This window comes from Quercus robur, chromosome 10 (genome assembly GCF_932294415.1).
Source record: "Quercus robur chromosome 10, dhQueRobu3.1, whole genome shotgun sequence".
Classification (NCBI taxonomy): domain Eukaryota; kingdom Viridiplantae; phylum Streptophyta; class Magnoliopsida; order Fagales; family Fagaceae; genus Quercus; species Quercus robur.
The window spans coordinates 36,319,114-36,328,456 of NC_065543.1; positions in this window are offsets into that span (position 1 = coordinate 36,319,114).

Genomic DNA, 9,343 nt, shown 5'->3' on the forward strand with positions numbered 1-9,343 from the left:
TGAATTTAATAATTCAAACTAATTTAATATATTTTAATTTAATACTTCAAATTAATAAAATATAATTCCTCACTAAAAATTACTAAAATATAATGTGATAGCTAAAAAAAATTTGTAAGATGTGACTCGAGGACCAACAATATTAAAATATAACCATGAAACCTACTAAATAACCAAAATACCCCAAAAACCAAAAAAAAATGACCAAAATATCCCCAAAATAAAAAAATGACCAAAATATCCCAAAAACCCAAAAAAAGACCAAAATAACTCCCAAAAACCAAAATTTGACAAAAATACCCCCCAAAACCTTAAAATGACCAAAATACCCGCCAAAAACCAAAAAAAGACCAAAAATACCCTTAAAACCTTAAAAATGACTAAAATACCCCCAAAACCAAAAAATACCCAAAATAATCATGAAACCTACAAAATGACAAAAATACCCCTAAAACCTAAAAATGACCAAAATATCCCCGAAACCCAAAAAACGACCAGGGGTATTTTGGTCATTTTATGGACTTCAGGGGTATTTCGATCATTTTTTAGGTTTTGGGGGTATTCTGGTAATTTTTAGGTTTTGAGGGTATTTTGGTCATTTTTTGGACTTTAGGGATATTTTGGTCATTTTTTGGACTTTGGGGGTATTTTGGTCATTTTTTGGGTTTTGGAAGTATTTTGTTCGTTTTTTTGGTTTCAGGGAGTATTTTAGTCATTTTTTTATGTTTCGGGGGTATTTTATTTTTAGGTTTTAGAGGTATTTTGGTAATTTTTTGGGTTTCGGGGTTATTTTGTTATTTTTTTTTTAGGGTATCTTGGTCATTTTTTATGTTTAAGGGGTATTTTGTTCATTTTAGTGGTTTTGGGGTATTTTAAAGTTGGTTGATTTGTAGAAATGATACTTGGATCATAATTAGGTACCCATTTAAAACGCAATAAACATTAATATTAATTGGGTTTAATTGGGTTAATACTCATTTCACCCAATTAATAATTGAGTGGGTTTGAGTCTCATTTAAGTAGGCGGGTTTGGGTGGGCAAATGGATTTAGGTTGATTTTGCCACCCCTAGTGTTATTCAAATAATCAAGGGGGTTTTCCACCTTTTATATGCATGGGGGGTGCTTTTGTCATTTTCTAGTTTTTAGGATTCATTTCAATGTTTTGGGGATATTTCGGTCATTTTTTATGTTTCGGGGGTGTATCAATCCTTTTATGGGTGTCAGGCGTGTTTTGGACATTTTTTGTCTTTCTAGGGGCATTTTGGTCATTTATTTGACTTATAGGGGTATTTTGTTCTTATTTAAGTAATCGAGGGTATTTTGGCTAGTTTTAGACACAAGGGGTACTCTAGTCATTTTTAATGCCTTAGGGGGTGCTTAGGTCATTTTTGATGTTTTGGGGTTATTTTAGTCATTTATTAGGTTTCGGGGGTATATTATTCTTTTTCTAGGTATCGGGGTGTTTTTGCTCTTTTTCAATGTTTTGGGGGGTACTTTGGTCTTTTTTTAGGTTTAGGAAAGTATTGGTCATTTGATAATTAACAAATCCCTCCACAAGTATAAGTGTTTGTGGGATGTGAGGGGCAAGTGTCGGGGTTCAAATCTCCAGGAGGAAATTCCATACACATATACATTTAAATTAGGCTATAGTAGAAATTCTATCTTGTGTTAAAAAAAAAAAAAAAATTAAAAAAAACCTATAGGTGACCTATTCCAGCGCTTTTGAAAGCGCTGGGACAGGTCCTTCCATTCCTTTAGGGAGAAAGACCTATCCCAGCGCTTTTTGAAGCGCTGGAATAGGTTGACCTATTCCAGCGCTTCCAAAAGCACTGGGATAGGTCTTTCTCCCTAAAGGAATGGAAGGACCTATCCCAGCGCTTCTAAAAGCGCTGGAATAAGGTCGACCCTATTCCAACGCTTCCAAAAGCGCTGGTATAGGTCTTTCTCCATAAGGGAATGAGGGACCTGTCCCTGCACTTTTGAAAGCGCTGGAATAGGGTCGACCTTATTCCAGCGCTTTTAGAAGCGCTGGGATAGGTCTTTCTCCATAAGGGAACGTAGGGACTTGTCCCAGCGCTTTTGAAAGCGCTGGAATAGGGTCCACCTATCCCAGCGCTTTCAAAAGTGCAGGGACAGGTCCCTCATTCCCTTATGGGGAAAGACCTATCCCAGCGCTTTTTGAAGCGCTGGAATAGGGTCGACCTTATTCCAGCGCTTTTAGAAGCGCTGGGATAGGTTTTTCCCCCTAAGGGAAATCAGTAACCTTATCCCAGCGTTTTTGGGCTTCCTATAACAGCGTTTTTGAAAAATGCCGCTATAGGCCTCCTATTGCAGCGCTTTATAAAGCGCTGGTTTTGAGCCGCCGTAATAGAATTTCCTATACCAACGTTTTCAAAAAGCGCTGGTACAGACTTATCTATTACGGCGGTTTGTAAAAACGCTAGGAAAAAAACGCTGGGACAGAACGATTTTTTTGTAGTGTAACTCGCAGAGAATTAAAGAGGGAGACAATGGGAATGACAAATTAAGAGCGGCTTCAAAGGTTTAACAGCAATAACTTCTTCTTACTATAGAATTTTTACTATTTTTTGCTCATCATAAGATAACTGCTTATCTTTCGATTTCAATGGATCTTTGACTGATGTGCTATTTTCTTATCCGGAGTGTCTTTTTTATTTCGGAAATTGATCAGGAGACAGATTCACATGATGCATGCATGTTCATCCTAGGTTTTAATATCTAGACGAGCTGGTGTGAATGAAAGGATATCTGGTTGTAGAAAGTTTCAGATTTTGCATTACTAGCTAGAGAGAGAGAAGCATCGAAGCACTACCTCCAATCGAACTCAATTATAAAATGACAAAGCAAGCATGGGAGGGACACTAGTCCATTTTCTTAGCTTCACCTTGAAACACCGGTTTTCAATTATTTTTAGAAATTTAGGGTGGCTACCAAGTCATCATCTAACTTTTCTTGCTCTCGCTTTATGTTCTTTCTGGTATGATTTAATGATGACTCGGTGTAGCACCTTCTTTTCAAGTTTTAAGAAATAACATTTCAATGCAAAAAAGTATTTGTACGTTTGTGCAATAACAAGTATGAAATAAACACCACCACTTTCATTATACATTCTCTTAGTTTCAAAATTCTGAACTTCTCTTGAAGGACTTTTGCCAAAACATTGATTATACATTTATTTGGAGTACCTTCTTCCCCCAACTTCATTTTGGCAATCACCAAAAATCGTGAAGCATAATTATGATACCCAATTTTTTTTTTTTAAGGAGTTTTTATAAAAGGGGATAACTTATAGTAAATTTGACATTGGTTTAGTAATATACTATACAGTATACGTTAAAAACCTTAGCTGTCTGTATACTAATTAGTAATATACTACTCTTTAGTAAGCAAATTAGAAATCCTTTTTTATTGTTGATCTAGTAGTTTAAAATAGTTAGACCCTGAGATAATTGATTTGATTACTTCTTTGAAACATCTTCGTAGTAATTGAATTGATTACAATGGATTCTAGGTTATAGAAGAGTATTTTTGAGGAGTTGCAAACTTGCAATAAATTTTTGAGTAGACATCAAATGATGTTAGTAACTTTTTCTGTTGGCTAGTTATATTTTTCTTAATGCAAATATTTTATTTATTAAATATTCCTTTATGTTTCCTCATAATTTTTTATTTAATTAGTTTAGGTTTCGTTAATATAAAGAAAATAACTAGAATATCATCCTTACTGAGATATTATGATTTTAATTGATTCAATTTATTATTCAAAAAGTTTTTATTTGTCTCAAACTTGAATCAAGAATTTGTAAATTTTGTGCAAGGAACTAAAAATTTGAATAAAATATTTGTTTCAAAATGTGATATTATGATATATGATTTTTTGATAAACTGATCTGAAATTGGATATACAATTTGACTACGTTTTATACTCCACAATGGGGGGTATATATTGCATAAAAAGTAGTTTCTTCTAAGACTTATCACTGACATATGTGTGGTCCTTGGTTTAGTTATAGGAATATGGTGCGATTATAGTCATAAAAATTGCAAAGTGTGAAATTTGATCAGATATATGCATTGTTTAAAGTTTAATGAATTAGGGTTTGGCTTACTTTCAGTATTTTTTTTTATTAGAGACCTCCTTTTGTTTTAAATATACAATGACAAGTGGTAGTAAGTTTTAATCTTTACATTTTATTTAGTTAATTGATGATGTGACAGTTTCTCATTAAAACAAAAGAAGATTTCAGTTAAAAAAGTAATTGAAGTAAGCCAAATTAATTAGCCAAGTGAATTAATTAAGTCAATTTAACATGTAGTATGCGTGGTAACACAAACAAATCACCAAATAATTAAATGCAGCGGAAATTAAATTTGGCACGGGTGATTTGTTTACGAATGAGAAAAACCACCAAAACAAAACCCCATCGAGTGAATTTAAGATCACCTGTCTCGAGAATCCACTATTATCAAAACAAGCGGTTACAAGTAAATGAATCCCAGTACCTTATACCAACTTACAGTTGAACCCTTACCCAAATACACAATTGGACTTGTAATGTAGTGACAATCTTTCCTTTCAATGCACAGCTCCAGGTACATGACTAACCAATCGATGCACAGATCCCAATATGTGACTAACACACCAACTTGAGAAGGATGTTGGTTGCAAGATTCTTCAGTTCATCCACATGATGAATATCAAGATTCTTGGTTGTTGGAACAAGAATCCCCTCATGCTAAACCTATTTTTGATGAACTAGATCTCACCCATATTCAACAATATTTTGATGGTACTGTTAAAACAAGTTTTCAAAACAATCCACCTTTGAGGATCAACGAAGGAAGACATTCCTTTGCTGGATCTGAAAGTATTTCAAAAAGAGATCAAGAGATCAATGATTTTTTGAAAAAGAATTTGGAAAAACCCTCTGATTTAAAGCTAAAAGGTATTTTAAGTGATAAATCTCAAATTAGCTCTGTTTACTATTCCAACATTTTCTACATCCTAATTAAAACAATGCATAGTCATGTTGACTAGTCTAGAAATGACATCATAAAAACACTTACAGAACCAAATAGCAATTGCCCAATTTGCCCATCAAAACAATCAACAGTGGCATTTAAAATCGTATAGAATATTCTACTTATACTACCAGTAACCAGATGCAAAGACTACAAAATCTACAAAGCTGCAATTGCTTAAAAGCCTACGTTTCAAGATTAAAACAAATTCCATCAATTTTTTACTTCCAATGACTATCTTTTGAAGAGCCGTTATTGTATAGTCTCGAACTATACTTATAAGTATAGTCCTAAGTATAGTTCCGAACTATACTCATGAACAATAGTTTTTTTTTCTAGTACAAATTATGAAATCTTTATATGAAGCTGAAAAAGTTTCTCTACGTGGAGAAATATCAAACCTATGGTATAAACTTTTTTTCCTTTCTGTTACTATATTTTTTTCATTCATTTTTTTTTAATTTTTTATTTTTATAGAATGTTCTGTAGAATAAGTAGAATAAGTAGAAAAAAAATGTCAAAAAGTTATTGTTTGGAAAGAATAATCTAGTAAGAAACAGGAACAAGACAAACCAAAACTAGACAACAAATTGAAGAATCTAAAAAAACGAATAAACATAATTAACTACTAATACTGAAGAAAAAAAAAGATTGACCTATAATAATTACAATTGACTCAAACTATACTTATAAGTATAGTCCCAAGTATAGTTCCGAACTATACTCTTGAACAATAGTTTTTTTTTTCTTTTCTTTTTTTCTTTTTTTCCAGTACAAATTATGAAATCTTTATATGAAGCTGAAAAAGTTTATCTATATGGGGAGAAATATCAAACCTATGGTATAAATTTTTTTTCCTTCCGGTTACTACATTTTTTTCTTTTTTTTATAGAATGTTTTGTAGAATAAGTATAAAAAAATGTCAAAAAGTTATTGTTTGGAAAGAATAATTTGGTAAGATACAAGAACAAGACAAACACCAAAACTAGACAACAAATTGAAGAACCTAAAAATACTAATAAACATAATTAACTACTAATACTAAAAAAAAAAATGATTAACCTATAATAATTACAAATTGAATAATTATTCCTCCACATTTGCTTTTGATCAAAAGCTCCAATCTTCTAAACTCCTCCTCTATTTTGTGGTCCATTCTTTGAAATCTGGCATCCATCTTACCCTCTAGCTTTTGCACTTTTGAAAAAATTTGTTTCACGTTTTCCATGGTCTCAATGCCATCCAAGCCAAGCATTGAGCTGCCAATCTTTGCAGTGCCAGCCATCAGGCTCTTATCATGGACACTCACAATCTTCCCGACTCCTTTTAAGTTGATCTCGACAGCACCTTCAACAACCATGACGTTGTAAAGTAATGGCATGACCCCTGCGCCTACAAAAAAAACCAGTACACATTGCAAATATAACACCAAAACGTTTCCAAATGAAGCCAAAATAACAACTACAAAAAAGAACTGATTCACTAATTTGCCTTTTTTCTTCTTTGCATCTTCTTGATGATCTCCTGAACCAGCATCCACCTTCTCCACCCTAGGAGAAACGTCAGTCCCTTGAACTTTTCCCATATATTTCGTTCCAAACAAGAATTTTTCGACCTTTTTTTCTATACTTTTTGCAAGACACTCTATACAAAAAAGAAATAAAGCAGAACGAAAAAAAAATTAGTAAAAAGAAGGAAAAAAAATTAAAAAAAAAAAAAAACCATGAGTTTGATATTTATTTCCATAAAGAAATTTTTTCAACTTCATCCTGCACTCGGTGAAGTCCCAACCTGTTTTAAAAAGAAAAAACAAAACTTAGTAAAAAACCAACCAAAAAAAAAAAAAAAAAAGATGATAAAGAAGAGAAGAAGAAGAATATGATTTATAATACCTTCGTTCTTGTTCAAGATATTCCAGGCTTCGGCCATCCTTCCTAGGCGGGTCATGGTGAGGGTGAAGATTTTGAAAAAAAAAAAAAAGACCAATAGGAGAGAGAGGGAGCAAGAGAATGACAATCAGAGAGTGTAAGAGTGTAAGTGTATGAGTGTAGTGGAGGCCATATATAGAGCCAGAGCTAATATGAAATAAGGACGTGAAGAGACATAACACGTGTCACTCTAGGCATTGTTGGTATAGTACTCCCAAAAATTGGCAATGACAAATATATTAAAAAAAAAAAAACAAAAAACAATCAACAGCAATTTGAGGGCGAAATGTTGTGCTAAGCCTAGAGGGTCTTTAGTGCGCATTTATTACCTCTAGGGTGCAGAGAAAAGAGGAGTGGAACTTCAAACCTGATACCATTGTTGGTGGGTCTGTGAAAGAAATGAAAATTGTGATAATTCCAATTTTCACCTCCTTCAATGTTGGAGTTCCCTTGTGTGCGTCCGTGAGGCTCACAAGGGCACAACGCAATCTATTGTGATAATTCCAATCTATTAATTTAACAACCTAACATAATTTTTTTTAGGTTAAAAAAAAGCTGACTCATGAATTCTGAGTAAATAGTTTTTATGCTAATATCTTTCAAGGATGTGGCAGACCTAGCATCTCCTAAGACACATACAAAGGGAAAAAAAAAATTAGAGAATTCAGACATATCAAGACATTACCTGAAAACGTCAATTATCTTTCATAGAAAAGTAAAATGTAAAATAATAAGTTCAAAGAATGCAAAAAAAAACAATATAGACTGGTGAAAAATAAAATCTTCAACTATGAAATTCTAAGGCATCAAATGTATAGAAAATCAGCCCATTTTCTCTCATTAAAAAAAAGAGAGTCTATTTTTGTGGGGCCAGAGAATTCACGGCCCAGGCCCACTCAACATTAGGGCCCAAGGCCCAAGCCGAGGAGAGCCATTGCCGAGGACGCCTAATGAAATCCCAAAAGGAGCATAAGGATATTGCCGAGGACGACCTCATGCTCAGTACCTCACAAAATGCCTGAAGAAAGGGACAAACACAGTATAGGGGCAGGACAAGAGAAAAAGCTGCCAACATCATAATACAAAACCCTGTATCTGACAAGCCCATACTCTAAACCATGCCCTTTAACTTCCCCAACGACCCCTAACCACTCTAGGTATGGGTTGACAGGACAGGTCTGCACCCCAGAAAGTAAAACTTACACGTGGACCCTAAAAGGGGAAACGAACACTAGTATAAAAGGAAAAGAAAGCCAAGGAAGAAGCAGGACTCCCACCCCCCAGGAGGAGGGAAGATCCCTGCAAAAGGGAGAAAAGGAAGGATACAAGGCTCCTCGGACACTGCCCGAGGACTTAAGTCCTACAACCCGTACTAATGGAGGGTTTAGCTAGCCAAGCCAAGTCCGTCCGTACATAAGCTCCCGTAGAAGCTACGACTAAACCGCTCACCTGTGCCCAAGGTCATGCCTTTCAAGCCCATTCTCTATAAATCATATTGTTAGGGCCCTTTACATACGAGCCCAACGTCATTATTGGGCCGTTAAAAACCGTGTCCCTACAATTGGCGCCGTCTGTGTGGATGGCTTGCGCGTTGGCACAGGTGGTGGTGGAGTTGAGCCTCTGTCGAGCAAAGGTCTGTGAAGGTTCCTACATTTCCAGCGACGTGCTGTTGTTTCTCCGACATAAATCTCCGCTAGGGGCTACACCTCACAGTGCCAATGGCACGGGCAATCCTAGGGGCTTCTAACATGAAGCTAAATCCCCCCACCTTGATCAAGGGGCTAACCTTTGGAAAATAAATCAATAAATAAACGAATACAAGTTTTGGACAGAACCAAAGCCTTGTATGGTCCTCGGACTCAAGCCTCTGGGGAAACCAACTACTTAGAAGAAAACTACAAGTTTTGGACAGAACCAAGGCCTTGTATGGTCCTCGGACTCAAGCCTCTGGGGAAACCAACTACTTGGAAGAAAAATACAAGTTTTGGACAGAACCAAGGCCTTGTATGGTCCTCGGACTCAAGCCTCTGGGGAAACCAACTACTTAGAAGAAAAATACAAGTTTTGGACAGAACCAAGACCTTGTATGGTCCTCGGACTCAAGCCTCTGGGGAAACCAACTACTTGGAAGAAAAATACAAGTTTTGGACAGAACCAAGGCCTTGTATGGTCCTCGGACTCAAGCCTCTGGGGAAACCAACTACTTAGAAGAAAAATACAAGTTTTGGACAGAACCAAGGCCTTGTATTGTCCTCGGACTCAAGCCTCTGGGGAAACCAACTACTTGGAAGAAAAATACAAGTTTTGGACAGAACCAAGGCCTTGTATGGTCCTCGAACTCAAGCCTCTGGGGAAACCAACTACTTGGAAG